Source organism: Ostrea edulis, chromosome 3 (genome assembly GCF_947568905.1).
Source record: "Ostrea edulis chromosome 3, xbOstEdul1.1, whole genome shotgun sequence".
NCBI lineage: Eukaryota > Metazoa > Mollusca > Bivalvia > Ostreida > Ostreidae > Ostrea > Ostrea edulis.
The window spans coordinates 15,494,707-15,512,642 of record NC_079166.1 but is presented as its reverse complement, the minus strand read 5'-3'; the positions used below and the strand labels follow the sequence as shown (position 1 = coordinate 15,512,642).

Genomic DNA, 17,936 nt, shown 5'->3' with positions numbered 1-17,936 from the left:
TCATATTTGAATGAAGGGTATAACAAAACAGTTATTGGCTAGGATTTAGTAAAGTTATTTTTTGGATCTTCAGACAGAAATGTCGGCCTCAGCCTTTGAATTTGGGCAACATTTCTGTTTTGAAGGTCCAGCAAATCATGTTTATAACTGTATAATATAATAACTGTATAATATGATATAATTGACCTTAATCAGTAATAATTTTTTGTTTTATTGTTGTCAAATTTTAATTTTATTCATAACAGAGACATTAATGAAGGAGAAGAACTATTATATGATTATGGACTAAAGTCTTATCCATGGAATTCTCAGGTACATTGATAATTTACATTTAAAGTCATTTTTGGATTGTATACTTTTAAAAAGAAAGATGTACCCTCCACACAAATGTGGGGAGCTGTTTTAAAGTGCAAATTTTAAGATTTTGAATCATCCATTGAATGCACACTTATTCAGGATAAAAACAAATCTAGTAAGTCTGGTTTAAATTATTATATTACGATGGTCTTTTGTTACAGAAGACCTTACATTTTTCTTTTTACCTTTTTAGCCGAGTTGCATAACAAATCTCGGTTTTTAAATTGGCGAATGATGGGCGTCCAGTCGGGCGGGCGGCGTCCACAATTAGCTTGTCCGGTCTCTAACTTTCATACTTTTTGGTGAGACTTACATAACATGATCACATCCAAAAGAGGAAGGTTCCTATTTATTTTTATGTCCAAAGGTCAAGGTCACATTGTCACTAAATGCCATAGATTTGAGCTTGTCTGGTCTTTAACTTTCATCCTACTAGGGACATCTTTGTGAAACTTACATAACATGATCACATCCAAAAGAGGAAGGTTCCTATTTATTTTGATGTCCAAAGGTCAAGGTCATTTTGTCACTAAATGCCATAGATTTGAGCTTGTCCGGTCTCTAACTTTCATACTACGAGGGGCATCTTTATCAGATTTGCATATTTTGATCACATCCAAAAGAGGATGGTTCCTATTTATTTTGAGGTCAAAAGGCCAAAGGTCAAGGTCTCTTTTTCACTATATACTGTAGATTTGAGCTTGCCTCTAACTTTTATACATGTACTTGCTGGTGCATGTTTATCAGACTTCAAATCCTGATGACATTCAAGATTCATGTTGCTTTTGAAATCCAAAGGTCAAGGTCATTATCACACTAAATACATATTGTGGCCATTCAAAGCTTCATACTTATAAACTATATTAAATACGTGCATGTTTTTACTTTGTGAATAATTTTCCAAACTGCAACCTGGCTATATGTATCTTTGATGCATTTTAGCGGGGTTTTTTTAGCTCACCTGAGCCGAAGGCTCAAGTGAGCTTTTCTGATCACATTTTGTCCTGCGTCCATCTGTCTGTCTGTCCGTCTGTCTGTAAACTTTTCATATTTTCGACTTCTTCTCATGAACCACCAGGCCAATTTCAACCAAACTTGCCAAAAAGCATCCTTAGGTGTAGGGAATTCAAGTTTGTTCAAATGAAGGGCCATGTCCCTTTCAAAGGGGAGATAATCACAAAAATGCAAAAATAGGGTGGGGTCATTTAAAAATCTTTTCAAGAACCACTGGGCCAGAAGAGCTGAAATTTACCTGAAAGCTTCCTGACATATTGCAGATTCAAGTTTGTTCAAATCATGGCCCCCCGGTGGTAGGGTGGGGCCCCAAGGGGGTATCAAAGTTTTACATACAAATATATAGGAAAAATCTTCTTCTCAAGAACCACTGAGCCAGAAAAGCTGATTTTTACATGAAAACTTTCTGACATAGTGCAGATTCAAGTTTGTTCAAATCATGGCCCCCGGGGGTAGGATGGGGCCACAAGGGGGATCAAAGTTTTACATACAAATATATAGTTAAAATCTTTTTCTCAATAACCACTGAGTCAGAAAAGCTGATATTTACAAGAAAACTTTCTGACATAGTGCAGATTCAACTTTGTTCAAATCATGGCCCCTGGGGGGTAGGATGGGGCTACAAGTGGGGGGGGGTCAAAGTTTTACATACAAATATAGGAAAAAGCTTTAAAAATCTTCTTCTCAAGAATCATTGGGCCAAAGAAGTTGACATTTACATGAAAGCTTTCTGACATAGTGTAGATTCAAGTTTGCAAAGCGTAGTTTGGGCCATAATAGGGACCAAGGTTTTACATGCAAATATATATGGAAAGTCTTCAGATATGGGCCAAGGTGACTTAGGTGAGCGATGTGGCCCATGGGCCTCTTGTTTCTTAGGTCACCTGAGTAAACTCAGAAATGAAGAATAAATGGGACAAGGGGGACATAAATTGTAAATTTCAGGACTCCAGCACCCCTGAGGCCCTAGGGGCAGGGCAAAAACTGTCCAAAATTGACCAAAAGCTTTATTTTTGGTCATTATGTCATTTTCTGCTATATAAATTTAAGATTAAATTTCATAGCTTATTTGTGTATGCTTTTTTTAATTCATAGAGTATTTTGAACTTGGGGATTCTTAAAAAGATATATCTGTGGTTATTGGTTACTCAGACTTGTCTCAATCTATATTTAACAAAAAATTGAAGTTCTTAATTTTTAAAATAATTCATTTTATTAATTTCAGGTAGTTCAATTATGTTGTTAAAATTCTCAACCAATATAGCCCAGATCTATGGTAGAGTAAAAACTATACCTAGTACCTGTTGAAGAAAAACAGTGATGAGTTCAGTTACTGCAGCAAGGCAATATTTTCAAGGATGGCCATGTGAAATTTTTGTTTTGCTAATATACATATATTATTATTAATTATAATCTTCATTATAATGTAAAGATGTCATTAAGTACAGTCGAACCTAGGTATCACAAACTCATTGGGGCTGAGGAAATACAAAGGTACAGTACCCGCAACGTTATTCTTGACATGATAAACGATAGAACACGATACATGCATGATACGATAGGATACACGCACGATACGATAGGATACACGCACGATATGATAGGATACACGGTAAACCCGATAAACGCAAAACCTGATAAACGATCTTCACGATAGACCTGATAAACGCAAAACACGATAAACGATCTTCACAATAAACGGAAAACCTGATAGAAATGTTGTAAATTTAGAAACAATTTAGACAGAACGAAAGTTTGATACGTACAAAATAATTTCATTACGTTGATAATAATATTGAAGGATTTCAATACTTAATATATACCTAAAGCATATAATGTATTTATCCACGGTTGTACGTTTATTTTTTATTTTTAAAAAATTCTATTTATGTTTTCTTTAACATATTACAGCTAAAATCCGGAAGCTAAACTATATACGGTATTGAATTCATTATTTGATATCTATATGAATTTTCTCAGCCAATGATTCTAAAACGTATATTGTCACCTTGAATGTTTAATATATGAATCATAAATGGAGTGATTGATTTTTATCTTGCTTAACGTCTCGCTCGAGAATATTTCACTCATATGGAGACGTCACCATGACCGGTGAAGAGCTTTTAAATGTAGGCTTATGCTCGGCAATTACGGCCATTGAGCAGTGAGGGTTTTTTAGCTTGCCACACCTACCGTGACACGGGGCGTTTGTTTTTAAGGTTATCTCCGAGGACCCGTGGTATTCACACTTGATGCCGAGCGTTTAGCAATTAAACAGGGAATTAACAAAATGGAATACAATGTAGAGATATCATGCTTCAATAGCTCTCTTATTCTAATGTCTATTATCTTGGATATCAAATAAAACTAAGTAATATTTTGTGTTTAGCGAGGAGGGGGATTATTTTGCATCAAGCTCTGAGTTCACCGCGCTTTCAACAAATACAATTATTTTCATAATGACCGCTTTAAATGCAATCCACTGCACTACACCATATGCTCATATGTTAGATATTTCTACACTATGAGTGATTATTGATAGTCATAAGTAATTGGAACATATTTATATGAATTGATATTTTGTTAACAAAAAATAAATAAACTATTAAAAACATATACGAAACCCGGCTTGATTTAAAGTCGCAATTTAGAAACGCTTTAAATTAAATGTTTGTGTTTAGCATGTAAAAAATTCAAATAATCATCAAAACCGGCATACATTTCCAGTATCTACACGTACGACTATTGGTATATGTGTACATGTACATGTACAAATAAACAAAAAACAACGATGACAGCTGAATCGTGCCCAATTGAGCAGAATTTTGGGAGATGCAATATTCCCTTGCACTCTTTTAAAACTTAATCTTCTAAATGTGTGAAATACAATGCCCCTGAGAATGTTTACTGTCAAAACACGGGTGATACACAAAATCAGATAGATAAGAACGCGCACAAGTTCAGTAGTTGATATATATTAAGTTGAATACAGGTGAACAAAATCGGAAGAAAAAGAACCATTATTAAAATATATGTAATAAACACTGTAATTTACTGATTTTTCCTTTCAGATCGGAACTTTCTATTTCTCTGTTAGTGTTAATTACAAATAATTGTTTCTAGACAAGGAAATGTTTATGAACTCCAGATGAAGGAGCTTTCAGTTTTATTGTCCTCGGTTTGCTTGGCAAACCACTGCCTACTTTCCAGACAGAATAAAATTCCGATAAATTTTCACCCTCTCTGGACAGACAAATAGCTCTTTTTCTGCTTTAAAATCAACAGCTTTATGTTCTCCTTCAAATATACTGTCTTTCCTCGATTCCTAAAAATAGCTTCTTTAACAAAACGAATAAAGCTTTCGGAAAGTATCTTACTTTTTCATTAGATTTAATATACGATCCCGATAGTTTCCGAAGCTACACGATAAATGATTTTCACGATAAACGGAACACCTGATACACGCAAAATACGATACACGATAGACCTGATAAATGCAAAACACGATAAAAAATGGAAAACTTGATATAGGATAGGATACACGCACGATACGATAGGATACACGCACGATAGAACACGATGGGAATGTCAAGAATAACGTTGCGGGTACTGTAATGCGTGGATTCGAGACATTGATATTGAGGTTAAAATACATAAAGAGACAGTGATTGATATTCTAACTCACTTCCATATATGCATACATCATGGTATTTGAGATATTGATATTCGAGATATCAAAGTTCAACTTTATTTTAGTAAATGTTATTGCTTATTTTTATCTAAAATGTCACTCAGTGCTTATGATATACCTTTGGACTTTAAGGAGCTTGAAATATACTTGCAGGTGGCAGCATGAAGGAGACCCAGGTGATGATACCTGTTGATGTATATGTGATACCTGTTGATGTATATGCAGCTGATGATGTCGACATAGAAATTAATTCTGTTGATCCAAATGACAAGGTACAAAAATTCAAACTTGTTTTATTTTCTAGCGAAATAGTTATATAGGTCAATGTGATGTACCCTTAACCCCATGTATATAGAAAATATAAATACATTGGGTACTTTCATTAGTGTTATGTCAAATTTTTACCTTAGCCTACATATATTTGGCAGATTGAATATTCATGGGATTAGCATAGCAACTAAATCAACTGAGTCATGTCCAAATTTCTAATTTTAGAGAAGTTTTGACTAAATCTACCTAGCTTTTAGATTTATTACTAGTTCTGTATCTAATATGTTTTGAAATTCTACAGGAAAGAGATGGCCTCCCTGTTGTCTTGGTACTTACAGGCTTTAATGTAAAATAAAAGGTTAGTAGCATATATTTGTGTTGGTCTAGTGATGGGTAAAAGTAACAAAGGTTAGCGTTTTGCTATAATCATTAGGAATTCTACTTTTTACAGTTTAACTTCTAAACTCTTTTGGGTTCATTGATTGAATATCTAAAAGTTATTTCTGTTTTGTGTAACAAAAACTGATGTTGCAGGGAAATCCTTTTTCTGCCCCGAAGGTCAAAATTTGAACAATATTGTCCATCCTGTAACTTTTCATCAACGTACCTGGAAATTCATGCATTTTTAAAAGGAATAATCAATTTTGTACGGAAGCCGATAGGTGCCAGGGTATAGAATTAATATTTATTTAACTGGCGGCCGCCACTTAATTTAACTGGCGGCTGCCACTTATTATCTGGCGGCCGCCATATACATTAACTGGTGGCCACCAGTTATTTTATCTGGCGGCCGCCACTTAATTGATATATGGGGGCTGCCAATTGCAAAAACAATGTAATTCGTATCACTGAGTGATTATTTTGGAAAGATTTAGAATAGTAAGCAAACACACAGAATCGTTTCTCAAAGGGTATAGGGACAGTCGGAGGAGAATTGTCTTCTACAATTGTTGACAAGCAGAAAAGGAACCTAAATTGTATCTTTTCTCCAAACTTCGTACTCCTAAATTGGAGGGAGGGGGATCCGCTCATCCTTAATAGGGGAGCAAAGATTTACATACAAATATATAGGGAAAATCTTTAAAAATCTTCTTCTCCAGAACCACTGAGCCAGAAAAGCGACGATTTACATGAAAGCTTCCTGACATAGTGCAGATTCAAGTTTGTTAAACTCATGACCCCCTGCGGCTAGGATGGGGCCACAATAGGGGATCAAAGTTTTACATAACTAATAGATAGATAAAAATCTTTAAAAAAAAAATTCCTTAAGAACCATTGGATGAAAGAAGTTTACATTTGAACGAAGCTTCCTGACATAGTGCAGATTCAAATTTGTAAAAATCATGGTCCCCGGGGGTAAGGACAGTAGGGGATCAAAGTTTTACATACAAATGTACACTGTATAGGGAAAATCATTAAAAATCTTCTTCTGAAAATTCACTCAGCCAGAAAAAATTACAATTACATGAAAGCTTCCTGACATAGTGCAGATTCAAGTTTGTAAAAATCATGGCCCCTGGGAGTAGGTTCGGGCCACAATAGGGATCAAAGTTTTACATGCGAATATATAGGAAAAATCTTTAAATATGAGCCAAGGTGACTCAGGTGAGCAATGTGGCCCATAGGCTCTTTTTTAACTTCTCTGAAACTACCTGGCCAATCTTTGTCATTCAAACTGGTTAGATTTGATAATTTGTTCATAGACTGTTGTATTAGCCTATCAATTTTCATAAGAAATGAAGGAAAAAACTTAGTAGATGTAAATATGATTTGATTAGGATGTAAAATCATTGGTGGGGGTACCCATGAATTCCACAAAAATTGAGGTACAATAAATTCTAATGTTTCCACAGTATTTATATGAATAAAAGCAATTTAGGCTGTATTTTTCAGGACCAATATGAGATAAATAGTGACTATTTATCTGGAGTTGTGCACAATGAGCCAAAATTATCCAGATTAGCAAGAAATGGCAGTTTATTAGAAGGAATGAACTTCCTACTAGTTGGATTTCCTTCAACTTAGGTAGGTTGTTAATTTATATTGTTATATTCAGTAATATATTCTCACTGTATTGACGAATAGTCAACAATTGAAATGGTAGCCCATCCAAAAGATATTGACCAGTCAATATTTTTTTAATACTGACCGGAGAGGAATAATATGGAAATAATATTCTGATAATTTCAATGTATGGCATCCAATTCATAGATTCGTTGACTGACGTAAATAAACCTTCGCGAATCAAAAACAATGTGACATCATAATAGGTAATTAGTCAAGACACATAAACAATGGATGCACAGTGCAACGGTTTGCTCGCAGAATTAACAGATACAAGGATTTGTAAATGATTGATGAGTAAAGAACCAGCTACTATGTCTGTAATATAATTCCTGTGAGTGAAGGAGTATTATCAGAGTCTGTTTGGGTGACAAGGATAATTTTAGAATGTGGATGACATTGATAATGTGAGCCCCCTAATCAGTGTTGCCCTCAATTTCAGTCAAGATTTGTATAATATGTTTCTCCCAATTTTTATGCCCCCCTTTGAAAAAGAGGGGGCATATTGTTTTGCACCTGTCGGTCGGTCGGTATGTCGGTCGGTCTGTAGATCATGTGTTGTCCGCTCAATATCTTAAGAACCATTCACTTGATGATAATGATATTTCATATGTGGGTTAGTTATGAGTAGAAGAGGATCCCTATTGTTTTTCAGGTCAAAAGGTCAAAGGTCAAGGGTCAATCTACTCTGGATATAGGAATATAATGTCCGCTCAATATCTTAAGAACCCTTTGCTTGAAAGACATCAAACTTGGCACACTGGTACATCCTAAGAAGTAGATGACCCCTATTGATTTTGAGGTCATATGGTCAAAGGTCAAGGGTCAAACTGGGCATAGGAATATACTGACCATTCAATGTCTAGAGAACCCTTTGCTTGACAGACATCAAACTTGGTACGCCAGTACATCTTCAGAAGAAGATGAGCCCCATTGATTTTGAGGTCACATGGTCAAAGGTCAAGGGTCAAACTGTACATAGGAATATACTGTCCGTTAAATATCTCGAGAACCCTTTGCTTGACAGACATCAAACTTGATACACTGGTACATCTTCAAGAGAAGATGACCCCTATTGATTTTGAGGTCACATGGTCAAAGGTCAAGGGTCAAACTGGACATTGGAATATACTGTCTGCTCCATATCTTGAGAACCCTTTGCTTGACAGACATTAAACTTGGTACACTGGTACATCTTCAAGAGAAGATGACCCCTATTGATTTTGAGGTCACATGGTCAAAGGTCAAGGGTCAAACTGGACATTGGAATATACTGTCTGCTCCATATCTTGAGAACCCTTTGCTTGACAGACATTAAACTTGGTACACTGGTACATCTTCAGGAGAAGATGACACCTATTGATTTTGAGGTCGCGTGGTCAAAGGTCAAGGGTTAAACTGTACATAGGAATATACTGTCCGCTCAATATCTTGAGAACCCTTTGCTTGACAGACATCAAACTTGGTACACTGGTACATCTTCAGAAGTTGATGACCCCTATTGATTTTTAGGTCACATGGTCAATCCACTCTTGACATAGGAAGATATTGTCTGCTCAATATTTTGAATTGATGATACTACTCTCAATAAATGATGTGTGTGTGTATAACCCTTTTCAATTTTGCACCATGTGGGGCATATGTGTTTTACAAACATCTCTTGTTCCTTTAATTCTTGCAGTTCTTCCAGGTATATTTGATTGACAGTAATTCTTAAAATAAAAAAAATATATATCAAATAAAATATCATTTATTTTGCAATTGGTGACATATTTTAAAACAGATGTAATTCATCCGTAACTAATGAGCTAGTGATACTACAATAACAAGAAAGAAAAAATTTACAGGATTTTTTTCTCATTGTGCAACTGGTCCCATAATTAGTACCATACCCAACACCAAAAATATTGATATCCCCCCCGCCCTTCCCCCCAATTTTGAGAATGAAAATAACCAATTTAATCGCCATAAGCAGACTACAGTAATAGTGAAGTGTCAGGGACAAACAATTTATTTTAATTCATTATAAACAGAATTTATTATATATCTGATGAGTTTATAATGCTTTTCAAGACTAGGCAGAATGAAACTTACTGAGCTGTAAGCATAGATTCACCAGAAGTTTGTAATTATGAAACATTGTATGAATTGACTTAATACTAGTTACTTATTTAAGGAATAAACTGGAATAATACAATCTAGACTGCCATAGCTCTCTGTATTACATGACTTTGAGACAAACCTATTTGTTTACTCCATTGTACGTAATTGAAAAATGGTGTCCCAAGTTGACTAAAACATTATATTGTTTTGTTTTGTTATTTACATGTATACAAAGTCTTTACTCTTTTTCTCATAATTAAGATCATTATCATTTATCCCTTAACTAGGCGTTTGATGACTCGGCAATCCAAGTACTCGTACCATGTCCTTACAATGACTTTTGTTAAACCCTGTATATACAGCAATTAGTTTGACCTCTAAACAGCAATTTTTTTTGCATAAATATCTGGACATTTGAAAAAGCACTTTTCAATTTATGTATTGATACAAAGAAATCATGTAATCAATCTGTGTTTGAAGGATATATTGGGGGATAGCCTATCTTAGTCAATAAATATAAATGGCAAATTGCAAGTCGGACACCTGGAACATTGTTTGAGATATTTTTTTTATGCAGTTAATGTTCAGAATTATCTTGATTTATTAGTGATGAAATTTCCCGTGAAACACTTTGTAAAAGTGTACAACAATTTTCATGGTTACATATAACATAACCAAGGTGTGCATTACCTGCCAGCCAAAAATACATTAACATACTTTTATATCCCATTTGTTTCAAGAATTGTATTAATATAGTTGATGAATCAACTCCCCTTATACCATTTTGTAAGTAATTTTTTACAGCATAAAAGCATCTAAAATTTAAAAAAATCAGTCACATGTGCATTAATTAAAAACTAGTTTTTAGATATAGATAACATTTCTGGAGTTAGTATAGTTTCAGGAATGAGGAAGCCCTGGAGACTAGTCTTGGACTGTTTAAAAGGGATTCCCTGTCTTGTGTGACTTTTTTCTTCTTAGCTTCTTGAATGGTCACATAAGACTGTGAGTCTAGACTGTAGTTGTTAATATTAGAATAAATGCTATTTGTTCATATGATATAAAATCCCCAATATCTTTCTGTTTTGACATTATTTTTTTCCATTTGAATGACTATGGGTACCATTTCCAATTGTTTGAAAATAAATCATGTTTATAGCATTTCGTTTAACAAATATTGCTAAAATTTGTTTCATATTATTTCTTCATCAGAGGTTGAGGATTTGATTACTATTCAGTCCCAGGAGATGCCAATCAGCAGTGAGTCAATCATCATCATTCCAGACGGAACGAATGAGGAAGTTAAGGCATGTCTCTTGCAAGTCCAAAAACTGAGTAAGTTTTAAATCATAGATATATGCTAATTATGTCCTATTTTTAGGTCACCTGAATTCATTCAGGTGACCTATTGCTATCTCTTTTTGTCCGTCGTCGTTCGTCGTGCGTCGTGCGTTAACATTTGAACATTTTCAGCTTCTTCTCTGAAACCCCTGAACCAATTTCAACCAATTTTGGCATATAGCATCTGTGGGTGAAGGGGAACAAAAATTGTGAAATTCGTGGTCCCTGCCCCCCTGGGGCCTGAGGGGTGGGGCAAAAACCATCAAAATGAGTGTAATTTTAAAAAATCTTCTTCTTTACTCCTGGACATCAAGAAGCCAAACTGTGGGCATAATTATAATGAGCATTGAGCCCTCTACCAAAATTGTGAAATTCATGGCCCCTGGGGCAGGGGTTCTTGTGTTAGGGGGGGGGGCTCTATTGGTCATATAGTGAAAATGGCAAAAACCATCAAAATGAGTGTAATTTTAAAAAATCTTCTTCTTTACTCCTGGACATCAAGAAGCCAAACTGTGGGCATAATTATAATGAGCAATGAACCCTCTACCAAAATTCTGAAATTCATGGCCCCTGGGACAGGGGTTCTTGTGTTAGGGTGGGGCTCTATTGGTCATATAGTGAAAATGTAGAAATTCTTTGAAAATCTTCTCTGTCTCTGGGTATTAAGTAGACAAACTAATAGCATGGTAATGATGAGCAAGGATGCCTCTTTATACCCCCCGCAACAAGTTGTGGGGGGGGGGGTATACTGGAATCGAGTTGTCCGTCTGTCCGTCCGTCCGTCCGTCCGTCTGTAGACGCAATGTTTTCCGGGCTCTAAAGCATTATCCTTTCCATCTACCGTCACCATATCATACATATGAACTACCCATGGGATGAAGATGTTCCCTATCGATTTTGGGGTCAAAAGGTCAAAGGTCAAGCACACTGGACATCGAAGTAGCAATATGGTTTCCGGGCTCTAAAGTGTTATCCTTTCCACCTACAGTCACCATATCATACATATAGACTACCCATAGGATGAAGATGTTCCCTATTGATTTTAGATTCAAAAGGTCAAAGGTCAAGCGCACTGGACATTGAAGTAGCAATATGGTTTCCGGGCTCTAAAGCGTTATCCTTTCCACCTACAGTCACCATATCAAACATATGGACTACCCATGGGATGAAGATGTTCCCTATCGATTTTGGGGTCAAAAGGTCAAAGGTCAAGCGCACTGGACATTGAAGTAGCAATATGGTTTCCGGGCTCTAAAGTGTTATCCTTTCCACCTACAGTCACCATATCATATATATGGACTACTAATGGGATGAAGATGATCCCTATCGATTTTGGGGTCAAAAGGTCAAAGGTCAAGTGCACTGGACATTGAAGTAGCAATATGGTTTCCGGGCTCTAAAGCGTTATCCTTTCCACCTACAGTCACCATATCATATATATGGACTACTAATGGGATGAAGATGATCCCTATCGATTTTGGGGTCAAAAGGTCAAAGGTCATGCGCACTGGACATCAAAGTAGCAACACTCAGAAAAGAAGTAGTTTATACCTATTACCAACACCCTTTGGGAGATTGGGGTAAGCGGGGGGTATTCTTAGTGAGCATAGCTCACAGTACCTCTTGTTAAAATTGTGAAATTCATGGCCCCTGGATCAGGGGTTCTGGTGCTAGGGTGGGGCTCTATAAGTCATATAGTGAAAATGCATTATTTCTTTGAAAATCTTCTTCTCTGTCCTTGGGTATTAAGTAGACAAACCAATAGCATGGTTATGATGAGCAAGGATGCCTCTTTCAAAATTGTGAAATGCATGGCCCCTGGGTCAGGGGTTCTGGTATTAGGGTGGGGCCCTATTGATCATATAGTGAAAATACATTTTATTTCTTTGAAAATCTTCTCCTCTGCTGCTGGGTATTAAGTAGACAAACTAATAGTATGATAATGATGATCAAGGATGCTTCTTTCAAAACTGAAATTTATGGCCCCTGGGTCAGGGGTTCTGGTGCAAAGGCGGGGCTGACCACATAGCTATTCAATGTTTCTTCCATCCAAAAGTAAAATTCTTATATTTAAACACAAACCTAATTCAAACATTGGAAGGTTGTTACATGATACTCAGGTGACCTATAAGGCCCTTGGGCCTCTTGTTATCATTAGGTATTGTTACTATGTTCAATTTTGATTGTCTGAGCTTTGTCAGATTCAAACACAGGGGCTAAGCCCGTTTTGGGCCCAAAGTCTGTGATACCATGATAAATATAGAGAGGGGTCTAACTCTGACCCAGATAAAAAAACTAACCACTTGGTCCAAATGCCAAAAAAATCTTAAACTAGGTACGCTATGCGTAATTTGTCGTTTTACTTGCATAGATTAATGTTTAAATACTTGCATACCAAAGAACAAAGTACGATTGTACACATAAAATGGCCCAAACATTTTCTCTCTATAAAATGTGTCTGGAATTAACCTTAATCAGCGTTTTAAGAAAGTAAAATATATGTCAGGTATACTATGTCAACAAAATCAGAAGGATATTCCTAATTGAATAGCATTATGACATCATGAATAAGACATTTCCCGCTATTTTTCCAAAATAAGCCTGAAAACTGTCAAATGTCATACAGCTTATTGCTCAGGAAAAGATGTGCGCATTTGTACGGGTATGTTAAGGCAGGTCATGCTTCATTTATGCTGGTAAACTGCATAATTTTTAAAATCTGTCTTACACAGAGAGAGGGAGCTACTAACTCTTAAAAACTATTTTGGTTGTTTACATGAGAACATTTTGTATCATAACAACATGACAAACATGCGCTTCCATGACATCATTGCATGACTGTTATAAATAGATCATGGAGGTACCTTAATAGAAAATGTAAAAGTAACACATTATCCCAAGATTTAAATATTGGTCTAACTGGCGATAATGACGGTAAAACACCCATATTATATCAGAATTACTGATAGAATCCTACCACTGTCAATAAGAAATAATTATTGAACATTTAAACACGAAACCATCTAGCCCATGTTTTACATTTTGCACTGATGGCTGATGCTATGCAGTTTTCTTTAAAAGTTTTCTTAACAGACGATTCTATCAGTAATTACCGTGTACATTAGTTTATGACCTTTCAAACGGTGTATAAAAAGTCTCTAAAAGTATACGGCCAAATGTGCTACTTTTGCAGTTTTATTTCAGTCTGTGACAGAGGAAAATCGGATCGACATGCTAAATAGAATGTTTTCTCCGTTAAACAAAATTGTCAATGAAAGATATCAACATACCTTCTTAATATCAATAAATTCTCAACGTTTTACATATATATTCCATATATCCCATGTCATATATTTCAAATACTCCACATTTTGTCGATATTTGCATGGCACATATAAACAAATTCCTTGCATGTGTCAACGTCACTCGATGTATAGTCATGACGTCATCAGTTTACTTTCATATCGATCAGACAGAAATTACACAACAGCAGTATAGCATTTCGAATTTCGTTGGATCTTAGTAGCTGCATGGTTTATTTTATGCATAAATAAAACTTAAATAAAAAATAAAATCGAAATTTAATATATACTTAGTGATATACTAGATGTCACATTGTTTCGCGGATTTTATCCCAGTCAAAATTTTCATAACCTGCCTTAACGTACCCGCATGTCGAGCAAGATGAAAATGATATATATTGTGAATTATTTTAAGATGAAAAACATTCTTGAATATGAATTTGCTCGACGCATGCGCTGTATGTTTTCGGAAAGGAAAATCACCCGAATTTGTGGATATTTTAACTGAAAATGGCATTTCTGCAAATTTATGCCAACTTTTAGCTCTCGTCACATGACAAATCATTTTGCTGATCAAACTGAGCGGATTTGGGGTTTGCTAATCCATTGCTTATTTGAATGCCAGGGTTTGAACTCCAAGTGAAATCATCGATATTTTGGGCCAAATGACTTTAGAAACTGTACCTACTTCTTTCAAGCCACAGGTTCTTATAATAACAAAAATATACGTCATTGTTCTCTTGATTTCACTTGTTTATTTTTACTAGGACATTTACCAGTCCAGGTCACAGAGACGTTTCTCGCCTATGACAGCAGCATTCATTGAAAAGGGAACACGGACTGTACCAAAGTACAGACCGAGAAAAAATGAAGAAAAAGAAAAGTACCTGCCATGTGCACACTGTTTGGCCGTTGTTGTAGCTACAGACTTATGGAAGCACCAAAAGTCATGTCCAGCAAACAAATCTCAACAAAATTTAAAATATCCTGTATGTGAAGGACGTTTGCTGTTACCCTGTGACTGAATTTTCAAAAAAAACTACATCAAATTGTTTAAAAACTTTCTTGCTATCTCCTTTGTATTTTAATACATATCTAACATGTAATGATAATAAATTATCATTGAAAGGTTAATTTATCTTCGTAAATACACGGTTTATACAAAGACCTTATCTTGTCGATTAAAGTTTTTAAAGTTGCTTTCATAATGAATTTTTCGATTAAATGTTAACATTAAAAAATAATCCTTATATTCATTATTTGAAGTAATAAATATTAAATCTATTTATCTTATACTTTACAAACTGATATTTATATCCCCCAAACGAAGTTCAGGGGGGTATATAGGAATCACTATCTGTCCGTCCGTCCGTCTGTCTGTGCAGATTCGTGTCCGGGCCATAACTTCTTTGTTCTTTGACATAGGCATACCATATTTGACACATGAGTGTATCACCATGAGACGATGTGTCATGTACCTTCATGACCTCTATATGACCTTGACCTCAAGGTCAAAATTAAAGGTTTTTACAATGGATTTGTGTCAGGGCCATGACTTCTTTGTTCTTTGACATAGGCATACCATATTTGATACATGAGTGTATCACCATGAGACGATGTGTCATGTACCTTCATGACCTCCATATGACCTTGACCTCAAGGTCAAAATTAAAAGGTTTTTACAATGGATTTGTGTCAGGGCCATGACTTCTTTGTTCTTTGACATAGGCATACCATATTTGACACATGAGTGTATGACCATGAGACGATGTGTCGGGTACCTTCATGACCTCTATATGACCTTGAACTTTGACCTCGAGGTCAAAATTGATTATAGGGTTTTGACATAGTCATACCATAAGATATGGGTGTATCACCATGAGACGATGTGTCATGTACATTCATGACCTCTTTCTGACCTTGACCTTTGATCTCGAACTTAAAATTATAGGTTTATACCATGCATTTGTGTTCGGACTATACCTTCCATTTTCTTCTACAAAGGCATACCATATTTTTACACTCAGGAAAGTGGTAATTTATACCTATTAACAACACCCTTTCGGAGATTGGGGTAAGCGGGGGGTATTCTTAGTGAGCATTGCTCACAGTACCTCTTGTTATTTTTGTACCCTAGATAATGCTAATCCCGGAATCATTAATTTATATCTTTAAACATGTGTAAAAAGTATGGAAGACAAACTTAATTTTTGCTCGAATTGTCCTAGCTTAGCATGCATCTAGTCTAAGAATGTACTTAAGTCCTACATAAGCACGGTCTTAGACTTAAGTACCCTTTATGTTATGAGCCCCAGTTCATGAAAAATCATGGTTGGCAATTTGATTATCTTGTTATTGGACGTAAGTCATATATATTTACAAGTATCGATACTTTAACAGGTGTACCCTATGTACCCCATTGTTGTTTTAAAATTATGACGAAGATTAGGAAGTCTCCAAAGTTAGGATAGCTTTGTTAGCCGCACTTGTGACTAAGATATGTTGTAAGTTCGTCTTAAAACACATCTTAACTCTAGCATGCCTGATGATCGAGACAGTGACAAGAGTATCAAATACGTTTACAAATAATTAGTACTTCACAAAATCGGTAAACTGCAATTTAAAAGCTATTGTATATGATTCCTAAATAATAAATGTCATGATAACTTGAACGACGTACAGTATTAGTTTATGATCTTTGATTTAAACCCCTAACAAATCTGCCTTGGGATGATTGTAAAATTTCTTTTAAAAAATCGAAGGAAATATTGGTAGAAATATCTGGGGAGCTTATTCCATTGCGCAGGTTAGGATCAGTTTGACCTCAGTAGACTTTGTGTACAAATGTATCAAAACCTTCACTTGACGGTGTATATTTAAACAAAAAATGCTTTTTTGGGTGGTTCATGCGGATATGAAGGTAGCGGGCGTTTCAAGAAAATAGTACATCATATAGAAGGCAGCCAATTCTTCCATATATGAAAGGTTACTACAACTACATTTGAAAGTATGACGTCAGTCTATGTACATGTAGTCCGTTCAGTCCGCGCTCTCAATGTGGGTAAAGTTTCGATCGATCACAAAGTAATCCACGCAAAGTCAACCTCAAAAGTATAAAATACGACACCATTTAACAATATAAACCATATTTATTATAGTTATTTGAAAAAAATAGCATTCTCACTAAATGAACAAAATAATGTGTTTGAGGACAATTTTAAAAAAAGGTTTAAGGAATGCGTATATATCTATACGCGGACAAATAGGTTTAAACTAGATAAATCTTGACTCGCTTTTATCAGTAGCTGTATGAACACAATCGGATTTCTTTTTTAAAAAAGAGGGGAGAAAATTCTCGGTAAATGTACATATAGAATTGATCTCGGTTCGCTGTATGTACATATAGAATTGATCTCGGTTCGCTGTATGTACATATAGAATTGATCTCGGTTCGCTGTATGTACATATAGAATTGATCTCGGTTCGCTGTATGTACATATAGAATTGATCTTGGTTCGTTGTATGTACATATAGAATTGATCTCGGTTCGCTGAATGTACGAGTAGTTATCAAGTTCATGAACTAATGACATATAACAAAAAGTACTCGTTCGATTGCAATGAATTTTATTGTAATTTTTATTAGACATATTTTCTGTAAGTGTGGAAAGTTTCAATGTAATGCATTCTTGTAAAAGCTTAGTATACACTTTTATATATTTCACGATCAGTTACTTCGGCGCAAACTCCGCGCTTCGGTTAATGTCATGCGACGTTATTGTGCAAAGTGGTAAC

The 17,936-nt window shown here is 35.5% G+C and overlaps 1 long non-coding RNA gene across 2 annotated transcripts; it reads left to right on the top strand.

The window, feature by feature from the left end:
• LOC130053267 (uncharacterized) lies at positions 1–15,435 on the top strand. Of its 2 annotated transcripts, XR_008801789.1 has the most exons (6): positions 1–312; positions 5,216–5,334; positions 5,634–5,690; positions 7,226–7,357; positions 10,712–10,834; positions 14,910–15,435. It is a non-coding gene; the product is annotated as an uncharacterized LOC130053267 (long non-coding RNA). The 2 variants fall into 2 exon arrangements; XR_008801790.1 differs by lacking the exon at positions 10,712–10,834 and having other exon boundaries at positions 14,910–15,193.
• The last annotated feature ends 2,501 nt before the right edge of the window (positions 15,436–17,936 follow it).